The sequence below is a fragment of the Eubalaena glacialis genome, chromosome X, assembly GCF_028564815.1.
Source record: "Eubalaena glacialis isolate mEubGla1 chromosome X, mEubGla1.1.hap2.+ XY, whole genome shotgun sequence".
Classification (NCBI taxonomy): domain Eukaryota; kingdom Metazoa; phylum Chordata; class Mammalia; order Artiodactyla; family Balaenidae; genus Eubalaena; species Eubalaena glacialis.
In genome coordinates, this window is record NC_083736.1 from 120,250,577 (window position 1) to 120,272,557 (window position 21,981).

Here is a 21,981-nt window from a genome sequence, read left to right on the forward strand (position 1 = left end):
ACTGCCTAGAGTTAATTGGAAAGCTGGGTGCTTTAGTAAAGAATTATTCATCAAGAAAAAAAAGGGAGAGGACTCAAAATCAGAAATAAAAGAGTAGATATTACAACTGATGTCACAGAAATACAAAGGATTATGAGACTACTATGAGGAATTATATGCTAACAAATTGGACAATCTAGAAATACTGGATAAATTCCTAGAAACATACTACCTACTAAGTCCAAATCATGATGAAATAGAAAACCAGAACAGACCAATAACAAATAAGGTGATCAAATCAGTAATCAAAAGCCTCCCAACAAACAAAAGTCCAGGACCAGATGGCTTCACTGGTGAATTCTACCAAACATTCAAAGAATTAATATCAATCCTTCTCAAACTCTTCCAAAAAAATAGAAGAGAATGGAACTCTTCCAAACTCCTTTTACAAGGCCTGCATTACCCTGATATCAAAACCAGTCAAAAATGCCACAACAGGACTTCCCTGGTGGCACAGTGGTTAAGAATCCGCCTGCCAATGCAGGGGACATGGGTTCGAGCCCTGGTCCAGGAAGATCCCACATGTCGTGGAGCAACTAAGCCCGTGCGCCACAACTACTGAAGACCTGCGTTCTAGAGCCCACGTGCCACAACTACTGAAGCCTGTGCGCCTAGAGCCCGTGCTCCGCAACAAGAGAAGCCACCGCAATGAGAAGCCTGCACACCACAACAAAGAGTAGCCCCCGCCCACCGCAACTACAGAAAGCCCACACGCAGCAACATAGACCCAACGCAACCAAAAATAAATAAATAAATAAATTTAAAAATGCCACAAGGAAAGAAAATTACAGGCCAATTTCCCTGATGAACACAGATACAAAAATTCTCAACAAAATATCAGGAAACTGAATTCAACAATATATTAAAAGGTTCATACTCCAAGATCAAGTGGGATTTATTCCAGGGATGGAAAGATGGTTCAGCATCTGCAAATCAGTCAATGTGGTACACAACATTAACAAAATGAAGGATAAAAATCATATGATCATCTCAACAAATGCAGAAAAAGCATTTGACAAAATTCAACACCCATTTATGATAAAAACTCTCAACAAAGTGGGTAGAGAGGAACACAGTAAAGACCATATATAACAAGCCCACAGCTAACATCATACTCAATGGTTGAAAGCTTAAAGCTTTTCTGCTAATATCAGGAGCCAGACAAGGATGCCCATTTTCAGAAACTTTTATTCAACATAGTATTGGGAATCCTATCCAGAGCAATTATGCAAGAAAAAGAAATAAAAGAAATCCAAATTGGATGGGAAGAAGTAAAACTCACTATTTGCAGATGACATGATATTACATATAGAAAACTCTAAAGATTCCATCAGAAAACTCCTGAAACAAATAAGTGAATTCAGTAAAGTTGCAGGATACAGAATCAATACACAAAAGTCTGCTGTGTTTCTATACACTAATAATGAAGTATCAGAAAGAGAAATTAAGAAAACAATCCTAAAGTAGCAGGATACAAAATTAATGCACAGAAATCTCTTGCATTCCTATACACTAATGATGAAAAATCTGAAAGTGAAATTAAGAAAGCACTGCCATTTACCATTGCAACAAAAAGAATAAAATACCTAGGAATAAACCTACTTAAGGAGACAAAAGACCTGTAGGCAGAAAATTATAAGACACTGATGAGAGAAATTACATATGATACAAATAGATGGAGAGATATACCATGTTCTTGGATTGGAAGAATCAACATTGTGAAAATGATTCTACTCCCCAAAGCAATCTACAGATTCAATGCAATCCTTATCAAACTACCACTGGCACTTTTCACAGAACTAGAACAAAAAATTTCACAATTCGTATGGAAACAAAAAAGACCCCGAATAGCCAAAGCAATCTTGAGAAAGAAAAACGGAGCTGACGGAATCAGGCTCCCTGACTTCAGACTATACTACAAAGCTACAGTAATCAAGACAGTATGGTACTGGCACAAAAACAGAAATATAGATCAATGGAACAGGATAGAAAGCCCAGAGATAAACCCACGCACATATGGTCACCTTATCTTTGATAAGGAGGCAAGAATATACAGTGGAGAAAAGACAGCCTCTTCAATAAGTGGTGCTGGGAAAACTGGACAGCTACATGTAAAAGAATGAAATTAGAACACTCCCTAACGCCATACACAAAAATAAACTCAAAATGGATTAAAGACCTAAATGTAAGGCCAGACACCATCAAACTCTTAGAGAAAAACATAGGCAGAACACTCTATGACATAAATCACAGCAAGATCCTTTTTGACCCACCTCCTAGAGAAATGGAAAGAAAAACAAAAATAAACAAATGGGACCTAATGAAACTTAAAAGCTTTTGCACAGCAAAGGAAACCATAAACAAGACGAAAAGACAGCCCTCAGAATGGGAGAAAATAGTTGCAAATGAAGCAACTGACAAAGGATTAATCTCCAAAATTTACAAGCAACTCATGCAGCTCAATATCAAAAAAAAAACAACCCAATCCAAAAATGGGCAGAAGTCCTAAATAGACATTTCTCCAAAGAAGATATACAGATTGCCAACAAACACATGAAAGAACGCTCAACATCATTTATCATTAGAGAAATACAAATCAAAACTACAATGAGATATCACCTCACACCGGTCAGAATGGCCATCATCAAAAATCTACAAACAATAAATGCTGGAGAGGGTGTGGAGAAAAGGGAACCCTCTTGCACTGTGGGTGGGAATGTAAATTGATACAGCCACTATGGAGAACAGTATGGAGGTTCCTTAAAAAACTAAAAATAGAACTACCATACAACCCAGCAATCCCACTACTGGGCATATACCCTGAGAAAACCATAATTCAAACAGAGTCATGTACCAAAATGTTCATTGCAGCTCTATTTACAATAGCCAGGACATGGAAGCAACCTAAGTATCTATCAACAGATGAATGGATAAAGAAGATGTGGCCCATATATACAATGGAATATTACTCAGCCATAAAAAGGAACGAAACTGAGTTATTTGTAGTGAGGTGGATGGACCTAGAGTCTGTCATACAGAGTGAAATAAGTCAGAAAGAGAAAAACAAATACTGTATGCTAACACCTATATATGGAATCTAAAAAAAAAAAATGGTCAGAAGAACCTAGGAGCAAGATGGGAATGAAGATGCAGACCTACTAGAGAATGGACTTGAGGATACAGGGAGGGGGAAGCATAAGCTGGGACAAAGTGAGAGAGTGGCATGGACATATATACACTTCCAAACGTTAAGATAGATAGCTAGTGGGAAGCAGCCACATAGCACATGGAGATCAGCTCGGTACTTTGTGAGCACCTAGAGGGGTGGGATAGGGAGGGTGGGAGGGAGGGAGATGCAAGAGGGAAGAGATATGGGGACATATGTATATGTATAACTAATTCACTTTGTTATAAAGCAAAAACTAACACACCATGGCAAAGCAATTATACTCCAATAAAGATGTTAAAAAAAAAAAGAAAACAATCCTATTTACCATTGCATCAAAAAGAAAATACCTTGGAATAAATTTAACCAAGGAGCTAAAAGACCTATATATTGAAAACTATAAGACATTAATGAAAGAAATTGAAGAAGACAGAAATAAATGAAAAGATATTCTGTGCACATGGATTGAAAGAATTAATATTGTTAAAACATCCATACTAGCCAAAGCAATATAAAGGTTCAATACAATCCCTACCAAAATTCCAATGAGATTTTTTACAAAAATAGAAAAACAGTCCTAAAATTTATATGGAACCATAAAAGACCCCAAATAGCCAAAGCAATCTTGAGAAAGAACAAAGCTGGAGGCACCACACCGTGGTCCTTAATTTCAAACTATATTACAAAGCTATAGTAAGTAATGGTATTGGCATAAAAACAGATACATAGATCAATGGAACAGAATAGACAGCCCATCAATAAACCCACTCATATATGGTCAGTTAATTTATGACTAAAGAAGCCAAGAATGTACAGTGAGGAAAGGATAGTGTCTTCAATAAACAGTGTTGGGAAAATTGGACAGCCACATGCAAAATAACGAAACTAAACCACTATCTTACACCACACACAAAAATTAACTCAAAATGGATTAAAGATGTGAGTATAAGACCTGAAACCATAAAACTCCTAGAAGAAAACATAGGTGGTAATAAGCCCCTTGACATAGGTCCTGGCAATGATTTTTTTGAATCTGACACCAAAAATGAACGCAACAAAAGCAAAAATAAACAAGTAGGACTACCTCGAAATAAAAAGCTTCTGCACAGCAATACATCGAAATAAAAAGCTTCTGCACAGCAAAGGAAACCACCAATGGAATAAAAAGGCAACCTACTGAATGGGAGGAAATATTTGCAAATCTGATAAAGGGCTAATATCCAAAATATATAAAGAACTCATACAATTCAATAGCAAAAAACCCCCAAATAATCTGATTTTAAAATGTACAGAAGATATGAATAGACATTTTTCCAAAGAGGATATACTGATGGCCAACAGATACATGAAAAGATGCTCTACAACATTAACCATCAGAGAAACCACAATGAGATACCACCTCACACCAGTCAGAATGGCTATTATCAAAAAGACTAGAAATAACAAATGTTGGTGAGGATGTGGAGAAAAGGGAATCCTAGTGCACTGTTGGTGGGAATGTAAATTGGTACAGACACCATGAAAACCAGTATGGAGGTTTTTCAAAAAATTAAAAATAGAACTACCATATGATACAGCAATCCCACTTCTGGGTATTTATTCAAAGACAACGAAAACACTAATTTGAAAAGATATATGCACCTCCGTGTTCACTGCAGCATTATTTACAGTAGCCAAGGTATGGAAACAACCCAAGTGTCCATGGATGGATGAATGGATAAAGAAATTGTGATATATATGTATATATAATGGAATATTATCAGCCATAAAAATGAATGAAATCTTCCCATTTGTGACAACATGGATGGACCTTGAGGGCTTTATGGTAAGTGAAATAAGTCAGACAGAGAAAGACAAATACCATATGGTTTCTCTTACATGTGGGAAAAAAATACACACACACACACACACACACACACACACACACATAAAATCCAAGTGTTCATACATATAGAGAACAGATTGGTGGCTGCCAGAGGTGGGGGATGGGAGTGGGAGAAATGGGTGAATATTTTTGTTTGTTTAAATAAATTGAATTTTAAAAAAAGAATTAGGAGTGAAGAGTTCGGAGCACAGACAGGTCAGAATCTTAAGTTCTACATTTCACACTAGCCTGAGAGTATCCTTAACAGCCTCTAAAATAAGAATTCCATTTTTCTCTTGATATTTCAGAGTGATTTATACTGGATTGGAAATTATGGGTGTTTCTTTATAGAAAAATTTAGAGAAAATGTAAAATAGGCTGTCTTTTTAACATCTTTTAACTGAATTTTGGACAAGTAGTCAATGCCCTTGTTAACACTAAAGAAAGGTGTGTAACTATAATACTGTCATTATAAAGTTGTCTTCCTGGCCCAGACAGAATAGTTCTCTTCTATCGTTCAGTCAATCTCAACAAGTCTCAAAGGAAAGATTACAAAACCCCCAAAGCAGAGGGGAGCCAGGAAGAAGATTGCTCTAATTGTACCATGAAAATGGAAAGCAACACCTAAACCCTGAAATGTAATACTCATCTTCTATAAGAACAATTCTGTGAAATCTATCAATTTCAACTCTGGTTTGCCTCAATAAATGGGGAAATAACTTATGTTCCTACTTCTGTAAGGTGTATAATTTAAATCCAGATTTCAGATTTTAAAAAGGAAGGTATAGAAAAATCAAGCCCACATCAAATATGAAAATACCCCAAATAACTGTAAATGTGGTCACAGCAGAATTATCAAAGCCAAGGCTTCCCTGGTGGTGCAGTGGTTAAGAATCCGCCTGCCAATGCAGGGGACACGGGTTCGATCCCTGGTCTGGGAAGATCCCGCATGCCGCGGAGCAACTAAGCCTGTGCGCCACAACTACTGAGCCTGAGCTCTAGAGCCCGCGAGCCACAACTCCTGAAGCCAGTGCTCCTAGAGCCCGTGCTCCGCAACAAGAGAAGCCACTGCAATGAGAAGCCCGTGCACCGCAACAAAGAGTAGCCCCCGCTCGCCGCAACTAGAGAAAGCCCGCGCGCAGCAACAAAGACCCAACTCAGCCAAAAATAAATAAATAAAATAAATACATAAAATAAAAAGAATTATCAAAGCCAGTGAGGAGCAAAGTAACCTATTGATTACTTCAACCTTGAACAGTGGCCCAGAAAGGTTCATCTACTTGGCTAAAATGCCTGAAACTGTTAGTGTACACATGAAGAGCGCATGGTCCGATTTCATCATATCTGATATCTTGTCCATCTGCGGTCAGAATGGGTGGGCAGATTCCCAAAGTTTAACCCAATTGTCCTAATTCATTTAGTTTCTTTCACTGACAACACATATCCATGTTTGAGCTTAATTCCTGGCTATGGATGAATTTCACATTGCTGAAAACCAGAAGGGCACTCTCTGAAGCTTTGAATTCCTGGGGAAAGGCAGTCCCTTGCCACTGATATAAGGATTTATTGACCCCTGTGAGTCTGTGTCTTCCATTAATTTCAGTGCAACTGCCTTGACACCCTCTTGCAGTTTCAGAGAACACCACCTTCTTTACACACATGATTTTGTCCCAACTGCCTCTCTACTGTAGACAAACTTTAGACTACTTTTCTACGATGGTCTACCTGGTCTTCTTTAATTTCTTCTTTAATTTAACCTTTTAGAATCAGACTCAGTTTACCTGCTTATAACCATCTGACTGACCCTCCTGGCCACAGTCTGTTGCTAGCCAAAACATATGATCTGGCATATTTCTCCTGCTAACCAAATGTTTGGTTTTGGCTTCTCTTTTCCTATTTCTACCTATGAGAGTCCATTTCTCCTGCTATCCTCTGTGGTCAGGATAAACATACATACCAACTATTCCATTAAGAATATTCTCTATATCAATTTCGAATCAATTGAGACACTGGGAATTTTATTGAGTAAAAATTCCAAAAGTGAGTTTAGGGTTCACAAAATAACCACTAAAACACAATAAGAAGGATAAATTTGCTTTGCTGAGCAGATTTAATGATGTATTCTAAAGTGGTATCTTAGTTATTAAACAACTGGTATTTCTAGAGGTTAATAATACTTAACATTTATGGAGCTCGTATTCTGTGCCAGACACTGTGTTAAGAGTTTTATATTCATTATCTCATTCAATCATCCCAATACTCTATGAAGTAGATAATATTAAGGAGCAATGTTAAAGTCTAATTTCAAAACAAAATCTGTCACAAATCTCAGTTCCAGACTTGTCACCAAATAGTGGTATTGAGTTTTTCAATATTTAAAGTTCTCAGATGTCAAAATAATAGAGCTATGGGCACTAATTAAAAAATCTCCAGTTTCTCAATTTTCTTCCCAGCTTCCTGTAATTACAATATGAAAGCTCATTACTTCCTATCCATGGAAGCCAGAGGATCCTGAATTGCTTATAATTTTTTGAATATATCTTTTCATGCATGTCTGGCAAATAAGTTAGAAAATGCTTGACACATTGGGTTTAAAATCACCCATTCAAAAGAACATGTGGTCCAGAAATCTGGCATCCAGCTGGCAGAAGGGAAGCGTAAAAGCCTTTGGGCATACTAAATCCCTCCCCCAATAATAAAACTCTCTACAAAAAAAAAATGGTTATCCAAATCGAAGTGAAAACTTTGAACCAAGATTGAGAAATTATGAAAAAACTGTGAAGCTATAACACTACAGCAAAGTAGCCAGCACCTATTAAAGCTCTCTCTGTTGCTAATTTGTAAGCTTGTTATATCAAAACCTGGAGTATGCAAATCAAAAGGAGAAGACAAAATAAAAATGATTTCTCCACATGAGGATTTCACGACATGATCTGAGTAAGAGCCTGAAAAGAAAGCAGGATTTGAAAATAAAACTCAAGGAAAATGCTGAAGTCAAACCAGCAAGGAAGTCTGTACACTAAGGTAAGCACCAACATATATGGAAAACAGGAAAATACCTATAGATAAGAATCATTCAAAAAATCAACTCATTTTTAAATGGCCAAGCAAAAAAGGAGGAGGAGGAGAAGGAGGAGAAGGAGTAATGGCTTAAATATTGGATTAAAGAGAGCATTTACATTTATACTCAGGTGAATGGAATCCCATTAAAACTGATAAAATTCTATACTGTAGTTACCATGTTGTGTTCATCAATTTAAAATCATGTGAGTATACCTTTTAGAAATGATGAGGAAATTAGGTTAACATGATATCATCTATATCACCAAGTACTGAATGACTAAAATGATTAAATTGGACTGCCATATAATTCAATATATCAGTGAAGGAAACCAAAATGCCTTGATTCTATCTTAAGTAACAGTATATCTCACAAAAGATCATGAAGTTCTCAGCATAATAGAAACTTCTTCAACTCACACTGACATAAAACTGAACTTAAATTCCGAGGGTCCAAATATGGATGATATCATCAATCACATGTACTTGTTCCACTAAAACCACTCAAGCCTCAAGGAACAAAACAACTTTCACATTAGTAATCACTGAAACAATACAGCTTGGGTTATTAGGTTTGTCAAAAGTCAAACAAGACTCGTTCATCAAAGGATAAAGACTTTAAGAACGCTAGAGTTGCAAGTAATCCTGAAAGATCAAATCTAGCTCATTACCTTCAGGCAAGTAAATGAAGGACTCTAAACCATTCAGGTAGATGGCTCATATCCAGTTATTGAATACATATTGATAGTAGTTCTCCATAATATCTCTTTCATAAATACATTCTTCAAACAAACATTTATTAAGGACTAACTTCGGGGCCACATAACTAGATGTCAAGGGTATAAACACAGATAAGCCACAGCTCCTCGTGTTTGCATTTTATTTTCAAAATTTCAAACAAATTTGGAAAAGATAATCTTAGTGGATAGATGACATGATTTCAGGAATCCAGATGTTATATAACTTTCATTTTAAAAAACCTTATGTTTAGGCCCACAAGGTTACTGATGAATAGGCCAAACCATAATATCCTCAGGAACTCATTCACTCCATGTGTGACCATGTTTCTCAGGAATCTTCCCATTATCTCTCTTTTTTTAAAAAAATAAATTTATTTATTTTTGGCTGTGTTGGGTCTTCGTTGCTGTGCACGGGCTTTCTCTAGTTGCAGCAAGCGGGGGCTATTCTTTGTTGCGGTGTGCGGGCTTCTCATTGCAGTGGCTTCTCTTGTTGTGGAGCATGGGCTCTAGGGGCACAGGCTTCAGTAGTTGTGGCATGCGGGCTCAGTAGTTGTGGCTCGCGGGATTAGTTGCTCCGCAGCATGTGGGATCTTCCCGGACCAGGGCTCGAACCAGGCGGATTCTTAACCACTGTGTCACCAGGGAAGCCCTTCCCATTATCTCTTGAGCTGCAATTCTGTCTCTCCCACAAACATGCATGCAACTTTTCTACAGTTCAGCTCTGCCTCTCTCTCAAGGAAGGCTTCCTAAGCCTTCATTGCTGGAATATCTTCCAAATGATTCCTCCTCTTCCTCACTCTCAATCACTCCTGCACTCACTACAAGATGGCTTCCATCTCCACCATTCTATTAAAACTGTTCTACATTCTACAACTGCATTCAAGAACAATGCTAATTTGAATTAAACATTGCTAGAACTGTAGGTATGTTCACTGTTACCTTCCCTAGCACAGTACCTAGCACAACTAGGTTCTCAATAAGTGTTAGCTGAGTTGAAAATTATATAAATAATAGAGGTGGCAGTAGGCATAAGATAGTAGTTACTCATTAAAAAATCTTTGAATTGTCAGTCATGTGTAGGTAAGAGTCCATATATTTACAAAAATGTCTTTTTTCCTTCATTCATCCTCCAAATATGTATTAAGTACTATATACAAGGCACTGGACATGGTTCCTCTTCTCATGGACTTTAGTAGTCTAGCAAACTATAATTGTGATGCCACACACTTAATAAACCTGTTTATAGAAAGAAGAGTATAACATGATTTTTTTCAATGTATCTATTTTATGGTAGAATAGAATTATAGAATGTGCTTCTTTAGAAAGGGAGAAATCTTACTTTTTCCTCTAGGGGCAGCTTCTCACCTCTACCAAGAAGAAGGCATCACCGGGTGCTCAAACAGAACTCTCCGCCACAAGCCTATTTTGTCATAGTTGTGTAGCTATTTCTGTGAACCACTTTTGTGCAGGACCTAGCCTGGTACCTGACGCTTAATAGGCTCTCAATCCATTTATTTTCATTGCACAGATGAGAAAACTAAGGCTCAGGGAAGTGAAGAAAGGCTAGTTGTTCTGTACTGTATGAAATGAGCTTTAGAATCACAAAGACCTGGATTTGACCCTTGGTCAAGATATTTAACCTCAGCATCTCAGTTTCCTTGCAGGATTAAATCATAGGACAGATGTGAAAATCCCTGGTGTGAGGTAGGCACTCCATAAATCCAAGATCCAGGTTAACGACATAGAACTGGTTTTAGACATGGTAGGCCAGTTGTTAGGAATTTAAAGAAAGTGAAAAATATATAAATGAGCAAATTATGGTATTTATTTGATGTTTTAGGCTTGAGCCAAAGCAAACATTTAAATAAATTCAGTGTAGGAGAGTGCAAAGGACCTAGATGGAAAAAAGTAGAGCTTCCCTAGGGACAGAAAACAGAGCTGATGTAACAGCATCCTTAGAGACTGGAGTAGAACTTTCCCGGATATTAGCAACATCAGTTAACTAAATCGGAAAAAGTTTTATATAATCAAAATAAAGGTATAGTGCTTCAAGGTGGCAAAAACAAACAGTAAATGAAAGATCTTTAAGCAGTACCTTTTCCAGACCTTTAAAAAGGAAACTTAATTTTAAATAAGTCTCATGAAAAATTGGAAACTTTAAACAGCTAGGTACTAATTTATGAGAATGAAGAAGAGAAAAAAATTACATGACCCAGCTTAAAAAATAAATTTAAAAAAACCCTAAAAGATATCCCATCATTGCATAGTGGTTGAGAATAGGATTTTGGAACAAGAAGCCCTTGTTCATAATCTTACCTCTTACCAGTTGAAAGACCTTGGGCAAGTTATCTAAATCATCTGTACTTCAGTTTCCTCATCCATAAAATGGTGTCAAAGACAGTATCAATCTCACAGGGTTGGATTGTAGATTAAAGTGTGTTAATATTTATAAAGCACTCTGAAGAGTGCTTGGCACTAAAAAGTGCTTCTGAAATAAATCATCAGAATTCATTTTGTTCAATATGGAAATAGGAATCTCACAAACCTCATCCCATGACTACAATGACTAAAAATAATTTTTTAATGTTTTGCTATGTATTTACTCTGAAGCCATCAAGTTCCTTATCTAAATACTTAGGAAATGAGGAACTTTGGAGATGAACAATATAAAGGCAAGCAGTTGACTTGTTCTCTGTTTCTCCAGAAGGATCTAGGGGTGAAAATATAGAGTATAGAGAGAGACACATGTTAGCTCAACACAGTGAAGGACCAGCTCAGAGCTTGAGCTGTCCAACAGTGCATTGACCTGCTTCGCTAGGTGGTGTGCTCCTCTGCACTGGGTTTCTATCACACTGCATGGGAAGTTGGACTAGAAACATCAAAATCACCATACGAGGCTAAGATGCCATGAGTCAGTAACTTTTTATCAGAGAGAGGAAGTGCATTGCTAACTTGTAGGCTATGTGCATAGCACTGCATTTGGTCTTTGAGCGACAAAAAAAATGCATATAAGATAGATTCTCTTCCCTCAAGGAGTTTATAATCTATTTGAGGAGACAACCTCACCTCTCCAAATTATTAGAGGTAGCATACGACTAAGTTCTGAATGTCCCTTGCTTTATAACCACAAACTCCTAGAAATACAGAGACAAGCTGTGCCCTCTTAGAATACTCTCTCTTATCCAAAGGTAATATTTCTTGTAAATCAGAATGACTGTGTCTATGTGAATGAAAGAAATAAGCACCCCAGGGTTCCTGTTTTCCTTTAGTGTGAATATGAAAGTGTTATATCTACCAGTGTCTCCCAAATGTGAAGCACTGCCTTGATAGCAGCAGGTCCAGGCAATGCAGGAAAGGAGAGGAGAAAGAGTGAACCTATACATTTTTATAATGCATAAAAATCTGTGCTTTTTATTGGTAGTTGAGTTGTTTAGTCATGAACTCAAGCAGACCTGAAGCTAAGATACATTCCCCACATTTTTGCTTTAATACGAGCCTGAGTCACAGACTCACAATGTGGGCAATGATGATCTACAGGCCAATTCCTTCATTTTCCAGACAAGATAACAGGACTATAAATGATAAATCACTTGGTCACAGTTACAAGAAAGTTAGTGACACAGCCAGCACAGGAGCTCAGTTCTAACAACCAAAATTGAATACTTTGTTCTACATCTTGGAGAAGTTTTAATATCTTTCTTTCTTTCTTTCTTTCTTTCTTTCTTTCTTTCTTTCTTTCTTTCTTTCTTTCTTTCTTTCTGTTTCTCTGTCTGTCTCTCTCTCTCTCTCTGTGTCTCTCTCTCCTCCCTTCTTCCTTTCCTCCATCAGTATCATTCTCTCTCTCTCTCTTCTTTCTCTTCATATTTAAACTCTTAATTTTCACAGCATGAGAACACATGTGATCATAAGAACTGAAGCCACTATGTCTCTACTTAAAACCATTTTATTTATTGAAAGGGAAGTTGAAATAAATGCTTTCAAAGGTTCAGAAGAAATAGAGTAATGGCGTCTTTTTACAAAGCAGACTATAAAACTGCCAGGAACTTGCTAGGGAAGTTAATAGATAATCTTTACTATTTGATGCAAATTAGCTTTTAAAACAATCCAAGCATCAAAGTCCAAAGGAAAGCAGGAGTTAGAATTAGTGACAGTGGCTGGCAGCTAGCTGGTGGAAGAGAGACCACCACGGGATTTCTCAGAGACCAAACGAAGTTACAGCCACTTATCTACATGTGTATATTATACTGCTGGAAACCAATGCATGAAGGGAGGGAAGGGTGCACGCACTCGGGCTGTGTGTGTTTGTGTGTGTGTGTGTGTGTGTGTGTGTGTGTGTGTTGTTGGGGTAAGGGATAGAATCTTATGACTGCTGGCTAAAAAGGGGCTAAACCTAGTGAGACTGTACTGAATACATGACATGGTTCTTTCCTATATAAAAAGTGCCAGGAAATAATACTTCACCTGAGACCTAAAGAAATCAGACCTTCGTCATTTAGGGCAACTAGAACTAGCAGCAAAGCAATTAACTAGGGCAGTAGAAGAGAAAGCTATAAGCAGAAAGCCTACGGGAAGCTGTATAAAGGCATATAGCCTAAAGCATCTTAATACACAAAGTTAAAAGAAAGAGAAAAATTCTCCCTAAAGGAAAAAACCAAAGAAAGCATATGAGGTTATTAATAACAAAGTTTGATGGGAGAAAGGTACTCATAGTCATGCACTTTCATTTCCTTAAATATTACTAAAAATGGTGTATCAACCTGTCTATAATAGGTAACTGATGGAATATTTATACTGACCATTTTAATAATTAATTTTCATTGAAAAAAATCTGATTCACTTGTGTACTATAAACCTATTCTCGCTGTTATTCACGCGTGGGAAGCCCAGATGGTTACAATTTACAAACAGGCACGACCTAGTGGCAGCTAACAGAATTGCAAGCATAGTGGCTTGCCTGCATAAGGCTAGCTGTACAAGCATAATTTAGGAAGAAATATGTAATATCTCAAAAATGTCACCAAATAACTAAGGCCATGCCTTTACAATAACTGCTTTTCTCACTTTGGTAGTATTTAAAATACATTCATATTATTACAGCTGAATCAATTGCACAGCAATTGCTATCAATGGATAAGATTTAGAAAATGAGTGGATTTCTCATTCATAATCAAACAAACATGATCTGTATAGATGGTAAATTAAACAAAGGTCCAGCCATCACTGTACCTAAAAAGAGGTTGGCTGAAATTTTTTTAAGGGATAAGAGGAGAATAATCTGGCATTAGATTGTGAACATAAAAAAATGGCTGCATGAGAAGAAATAGCTTTTCTTCATCAGTTTTATGAAAAGATAAAGCACGCTATTGTCCAAAATCTATAGCTCATATAAAATAGATTCAATTAATAAAAACATTGGGGGATCCTTTTTATTTTTTTATTTGTTTATTTATTTATTTACTTACTTATTTTTGGCTGCATTGGGTCTTCGTTGCTGTGCATGGGCTTTCTCTAGTTGTGGCGAGCGGGGGCTACTCTGTTGCGGTGCGCGGGCTTCTCACTGCGGTGGCTTGTCTTGTTGCGGAGCACGGGCTCTAGGCGCGCAGGCTTCAGTAGTTGTGGCTCGCGGGCTCTAGAGCACAGGCTCAGTAGTTGTGGCGCACGGGCTTAGTTGCTCCGCGGCATGTGGGATCTTCCCGGACCAGGGCTCGAATCTGTGTCCCCTGCATTGGCAGGCGGATTCTTAACCACTGCGCCACCAGGGAAGTCCTGGGTGATCCTTTTTAAAAGTCATGGTTACTAGAAACCACTTTGGTAGAAATCTTTTCAATACATGCCCTCTTTTTTTTTTTTTTTTTTTTTGCTTTTGGTCTTAATAAACAACATACAGTAAACCCAACTAAATCTTTCTTTCATTACTAGAGATATTATAATGGCTAAAGGCCAGCATTCCTGGACATCAATTCTTCTCAAGGTTAATAGAAGCTGTTGGGGTTTGGCTTGAATATGAATTGACCTTAGGCTACAACACAGGTAGTTTTTTTTCTTATAATCTCTGGTAAATTCATATTTTATTTCTCCTAATGACCAAATGCAGATAAAATTCTTATTGACTGTGGGTTTCAGACAGTTGAGTTCCATTTAACAGTTCACTGTATTTCACAAAATGTATCAACAACCCTCAGTAAAAGGAAAATGATGATCTTACAATGTAAATTCAGAATTAAATATATCTTATAATGCTAGCTAAAATCAAGAAAATCTGCTCCTTACAATTGCAAAGGTTGATAACATAAAGAATGGAAGAACATTCAATTTTCGCATCTAGTAGGAACTAGAAATGAGACTTAAACCTGAGAAAACAACTCATTCCATATTCCATTTCTTTACCAGGTTATTCATACCAATAGAAAAATCAGGAAAACGATTAGTAATAAGTGGAATAGTGCTGTACCTGCTAAAGATGGTGTACTGTGTTTGCTATCCAAATACACCAGTTATGCTAAGCAGAGGTAAGAAGAGCATGCTTTAAAAACTATCTGATGCAACAGAAATGCCGTTTCCTAAAAGCAGATGTAAGCTGAAATGATAAAACAGGATCAAAAAAGAAAAGGGAAGGGAGTAATGCAGAAAAAAGGGAGCTAAAACAGACTTTTTAGTGCTGAGTGCATAGTAGGTTTTCACAAATACATGTTAGCGTAAAAATCGAATTCTAACATAGAGCCGATCAAAAAGCCTCCCTCGAGTAAATTACTTTGAGTATATATATTCACACCTAGAAAACTCTATTTAGGGCACATCTTGTAAACTACTATGTATTTATTTTGTTATGATAGCAGTAACTCTTTTAAATAAATTAGAATATTTGTTGCTCATTATACTGTGAATGATACAAAGCTGAACTTAACTTTGAAAGCTCTGCTTCTGAAGAAAATGCATGCGGTTTTCCGCTAAGCACACACAAGCGACATTTCCATCTGTATGGCATTCTTTTCAGGAGATTACTCCCTCTAACACAGGGTAGCACGAGCATTCCATCCACACAGAACTTGAAAATCCTTGCATAAGCAAAGTGTTACTGTTATTTGGAAAAACGTCCACTGGCAAACTGAAACTCAAAAAACATTGTAAAGTGTTCATCTTTATTCTACTTTTAGCCCACATTTCTATTTCTAAACAATGAACAAATATTTTGGAGTGTGTATGATACTGATGAAAGAAAATAATTTTCCCTCCAGATACAAATGCATATTTATAAAAAAAAAAGGTGCACATGCAAAAATTCAGTGGTGATACCAGTTTTAGACTCTTTTTCACCAGGCTGCCTTACACTACTATTAGTGAGAAAATAATTCTTCAATTATATTTCATTGAAAAAGAGGACACAGAAGATTGATATTCTGTATTCTTTCCCCCCAACAAAGAAACTCTATGAAGTTGGAAGTGCTTAAACTGAAAGCAGCTACCTCTTTATGATAATGATTCTGGTCCCAAAGTAATTTTCTCAATGCTATAATTTCTATCACAAATGATTTTTATTAATATTGCTGGCCCATCAGATACTACAAAAGTCCATAAGTTCACATTAGGGTCTTGTTACAATAACACCTCATTTATTGGAACACTATCGGGCAAGGAGGTATTCAATAAAATTGGGATTTCAAAAAACAAAACTCTTAAACATGAATATTTGTCTCATCATCGATCTGGAGACAAATCTTTCTGAAATGTTTTTAAAATTTTGTTGCTTCCTTAGACATAAGATAGTAAAAAAAATAAAAGTTATACTTTTTCTGATAATTCTAGGTGATCATTACAAAGAAACATTAGTCATGCCTTGAAGGAAATGTTGAGCACTTTTTAAATGTCCCAAATGCCTGTGTGCTTGGAATCCTTATGCCTACTTTTATAGTCTGTCTTCCTCCTCACTGGCAAGTGTTTATTAGCTGTGACTTCAAGAGAACAACTGCCTCTGTTACCTGCCCTACAAACACACTGATTAAATTTTCTGTTTTACAAAACCAGATTCAGTCAAAGAAAACATAGCAGACAACTGCTCTGTGTAAGGTGTTAACTCAAACATGCTAGATTTGTGTCTTGAAATACAAATGACGTGGGCTCTGGAATGCTCTTAGGGAGCGCTTGGGGGCTTCTCTACGAGGACAGTTCAAAAGCTTTAGGATCTGGCTTTCATGAGATCTCAAGTGTCTGTTTAGAAGCTGAGGTCTGGAAGTAGTGCCCCATCTCTTTATGGGACATGACTCTTCTCTCAGAATGCTAGTTAGCATTTAAGATGCAACTGGGAGGAAACAGTCCATGAAAAGACCGTGAAGGTCTTAGAGCTCCAATGGCATGGGTGGTGGGAAAGGGATAGATCTCACAATTGGCTATGAGCCAAGAATGATATCCAAAATATTAAACAACACTTCTAGCATGGGCACAAGCCAAGCAGGACTGATGCTACTCTGCTAGGAATTGCCTTCCCCCCCCGTCGAATCATGGGGGTGACCAGGAAGTGAGCAGTGGAAAGCGTGCTCTGGTCAGTGCCTATTTACCAACCAATAAGGAATTATTCCAATAAATATTTCAGTAAGATATGCCCATACGGATGTATACTGCTGGACCATCACACTGATACTTTGTGCTAGGTGCTTGCTAACACATGCCACATGCTCAGATCCCTTGACATTACATGCACAGTGTAAAGGGATGTACAAAAGCTTGTTGGAACTTAAGTTGTTGAGCGAGAGGGAGGCTTAGATTTTCCAGGAAGCCAACTAAGAGAAAGCATAGTTTGGATTCCTAGGGAGAGACAGAGCCCTCCTTAAATCTAAAATATGACTAAAAGGCATGCCAATGATTAGGAAATACAAGGGAACTGGTTATTGCTGCTTCTGTTTATTTATCTTAGTACAAGCTTTGGAGAGTTAGTCACTTGAACACATGATGATTTCTAGAGATAATTACAGTAGGTTATAAAGACTACTTGTTGGTAAATTTCTAAGCCCAACTTAACTGCTTACATATTTTATTTAAAGGAACTTCAGATTAAAAATTGATAATGACCATACATGTGAAAGCTATAATTAACCCATTTACATATTGCTACTGAGGAAGCTTTCTTGGTGGGTACAATATTAATATGTTTCCATTTAATGACAAAGATAAAATTGTAATCTAAGTATAATGATGAGGACATTGCAACAACTTGGTCCATAAAGGCTGAAAGAACAAAGTGGATTTCCCCTGGACCCTGGATGAGCTGCACTTAGTATAGCATCTAGTCCCAGCAGTCTTCTGTTTTCTGTGCCAAACTGGCTCCCTCACTCCTTCCTGTCATTTTCAGCATTTTTTCATGTGCTTAATCCCGAAAAAGACTATATCATCATTGTACTAGAAATAATAAATGTGACATAATATAGAAAGATGAAAGGCTAACAATAATGTGAACTAAGGAAAAACAGTAATCTCGATGTTAGTTTATTATTATTCTAAATGACTCTGTATTTGTCAATTGTTTTGGCCAAGTAGAATTCCAAAACACTGCCAAAAACCTTAATCAGCAGTAGGAGACTGAAAGTCACCACTAAATTCTGGCCCCTAGACAGCATATTGGCCAATGATGCTAGTGGCTGACTAAAAAAATGCCCATGTAAATCACAAGACTGGCAAACAGAATGGCATCAATGCAGTCAAGAAATGTAAATCCAACTCTGTTGTATGCTTTATTTCTTGGGGATTTTAAACTACACATCAAACATTCTAACAGCATTGATCCCTTAGCACGAGATAGTGCGTGAGCTACGGAAATTGTATCAAGATAACTGACAGGAGATAGTCACGTAATTTATTGTAAAACACTGTGGCCTTGTAAAAGGAGCAGAAAGGAATGTCAAAGTTGACCTCTCATTTCCAAGCAGAGATAATAGAGAACCTACTTGGCTTTTGGTGTGAAAAGACTCAAAGGAATATAGACTCTGTGTAAGAGAAAAGTTCACATCAATTTCCAATGATTTGAATTTCATTTAAAGGTGAGTGTGTATGATTTATGAAAAACAGAGTAATAAAGCATGAAATTTCAGATGAATTAAAAATATAATAACAGGAAATATGCACACTGTGTTTACTACGTGCCTGGCACTAACCTTAGCATTTTCATGTACATTACTTTATTTACTGCTCATAACAATCCTATGAAGTAGATACCAGCATTTTCCCCATTTTATAGATGAGGAAACTGAGATACTGAAAGACTAAGTAATTTGGTCCAAGGTCATACAGTGGATGAGTGGAAGAGCCGGGTCAAATTCAGGCATGCTCTAGAATGCTTGCTGTCAGTCACTACTCTGTACTGCCTCCCACGGGCACAAAAGTGAACAAGCATAACCTAAAATTTAAAGGCTTATTCCTAGGTATATATTTTGGCACAGAATGAATCCCAGTACTTTTAAGTTCTATTAAGATATAATATGATTTCTGGAGGTGCCTAGCAATACTAACAACAGCTCTACTTAAGTTTTATTTACAAATGAAATATGTAATTGCATTGCATTCATAGATTTAATGTCAAAATACATGGCATTTGGTAGATTAGAAAAATGCAGTTTAACTTCTTCTTGGTAAAAAGTGAGTGCCTTCTTATTGGATGTGCTCCAGTGCAGGGGAGAATGCCTCAGATGGGATATGCATATCAGATGAGTGGATGAATGAGATCCAGACACAGAACCATACTCAGGGTTTCAGCATCCCCATCAAACACGTCTGGCCATCTCCATCTCAACACTTGTCACACTATAGTGGAACCCTTGCTTATCTGTCTGCTCGACTGTCAGCTCCTCAAGGGCATGTGTTATTCATCTTCAGTGTCTGCTCAATACCTCATATATACTAAGTTCCTAACAAATACTTGCTAAACCAATGTAAGTAGTGAACATCTGCTATATGGAAGACATTGTGCTGGTGGGAAAACAAAGATTTGGTCCACATGCAGGGTAGCAAGGCAAAGTGCCCAGTATATGGCGGGACCAGTACAGGAGGCACCCCAAAGAACAGAAATGGTCAGCGTGAGTCTTTATGTAAGAAATCAACTTTCCCCATAAAGGTTACAGAATAAGTGGGAATCCCAACATGTCCCAATCCATTGCTTCTCTTTGAAAGGAGATCAACAACCCCCTTCCACTTCTAACAATTCATAGTTCTATAACTTAGAAGTGTATTGCAAAGTCTGCAGCATCTGGTCATTCCAGATGTTTACTTCCTTCGAGCAGCACTGTCTTTATCCAGTGCTCCGTCCTAGATCACTAATACATAATGAAAGAGACAAGCAGCAAACTCAGGTTCCCAATGAAGCCTTTTTTATGTTTCCATAATATAGCCACAGGGGTTATAAACATAGACTATGGAGTTAGAGAGTTAAGTTCAAGTTTGGACGCTGCTGTTTACTAGCAGAATGTCTTTGGGCATGCTACCTAATCTCTCTGAGCCTGAGGTTCCCCATCTGTAAGAAGGAGATAAATAATAACACCGACCTCACAGGGTTGCAATGAGGATGAGATGAGATAATATGTGTAAAGTGCTTATCACAGTGCCTGGCACAAAGTCAGTAGCTGTTTCCATTAGAAAAGAGTACAAAATTACATCACCTCTTCCTATCACTTCTTAATATGGTCTTAATATTCATTTTATTTTCCTTTTTTCTCCCTAGTAAATTGTTCTAGAGTTAGGCCTTCTCTGCAACTAAAAACTGGTTATCAATTAATGTTATGTTTAAAGAAAAAGGTATGATTGTTTTATTTTAGGTCAGATATTACATGGGAAGATATACTTGAAAAAGATCCAAAGATACTACATATCTATAATACAACCACAATCTACTACAGAACTCAGGTTTAAATAGAAGTTAAAACTGTTCCTGTGTGCGTTTGTGTGAATATGTGTTGGGGGGGGGAGGCATTTAGTATGTAGGATACCCTATTATAAACTCCTAATAAACACGTAACCTGTAAATATGCTTTTCAAACAAAAAGAAGATACACTAAGATATTTTATTGTTGAGGCAATTTTCCAAGGTTGTACATATAGTGATTTCCTGGTCAAAGGCTGCTTTGGAGGGGTGCCAGGGTTGATATGCTGTAGAAAATCAACTGCAAAAATCACACATAGCTGGTGTACCTAATTTTTCTCCATGCATTTTTTTCAGATTCGCTTTTTTCATATGAATTTGTGTAGCTTGTTGACTGGAGTCAAGATAAATTGCCCCCTTTCCCCTTTTTCTATCTACTGCTCTGCACATATAAGACTACAGTTTTCAATTTGAATATTGGAAGAATCAAATTCCTTCCAAGAAAAGAGGCTACAGACCTTTGGGTGTCAATACGGATATTTAGGAACATTAATGTTGTTCCAGGAACTGAGGCTAAAGGGCCAAACGCAAGCTTACCTTTTGAGATAAGAGGGAGCTCCGATGATGAACAGACACAAGAGAAATCGAATAGAATTGGAATCTGAAGAAATGAGTAACTACCTCTCAAAGTCGGCAAGTCCTTTCAATTAAAAAAAAAAAAAAAGACAGCAAGTCCGACAAAACCAGACTTCCTTTGCTTTGAAAAAGACAAGGTACTTGGCATCCTAAAGTAAATTAAATGTTTCTCGCAACTTAATGCAGCTGGGCAGAAGTGGGCAGAAAAGCAAAGGCTTTTACTGAAAAGCCATTTTAAGAGAGGTCTGTTTGGAAATACTCTCTCATCACTCACTTTTGTCTTGTTGCTGGAATTTTTCCACTTGAAGCTCGACAAACAAGTCGTTAATCATACACGCAAACACACAGACACGCACAAAGATAATGCAGTAAAGACTTTGAGAAAAAATACATTTTCTATATGTATTTTAATTTTAATTATTTAAATCATTAATTATTAAACATTCAAATGAGTGTTAATAATTTTGATTAGTTAATTTCAATGTGTAAAGCTTGTTGTTAAAAAACATAATTTCACTGAGCACTGGGGTTGTTATTATTGATACTATACAAACCCCAAAAGAATCCATTTGCAAATTCAATGTCTTTACTGAATCCAATAAATAATTGTAATAATTATCAACCAGAGAGCAGACCC

The 21,981-nt window shown here is 37.1% G+C and overlaps 1 protein-coding gene across 11 annotated transcripts in view; it reads right to left on the minus strand.

Moving 5' to 3' along the window:
- The window catches only part of MBNL3 (muscleblind like splicing regulator 3), a 105,678-nt gene that overhangs the window by 65,819 nt on the left and 17,878 nt on the right, over positions 1–21,981 (minus strand). Inside the window, exon 1 of one of the 11 annotated variants that reach the window (XM_061179212.1) lies at positions 14,332–14,363. The exons of the other annotated variants lie outside the window; for them this stretch is intronic. The gene's annotated coding sequence lies outside the window, so the exon portion shown is untranslated. Of the gene's footprint in view, positions 1–14,331; positions 14,364–21,981 lie in introns of those variants that run through there. 11 annotated transcript variants of the gene reach the window in all.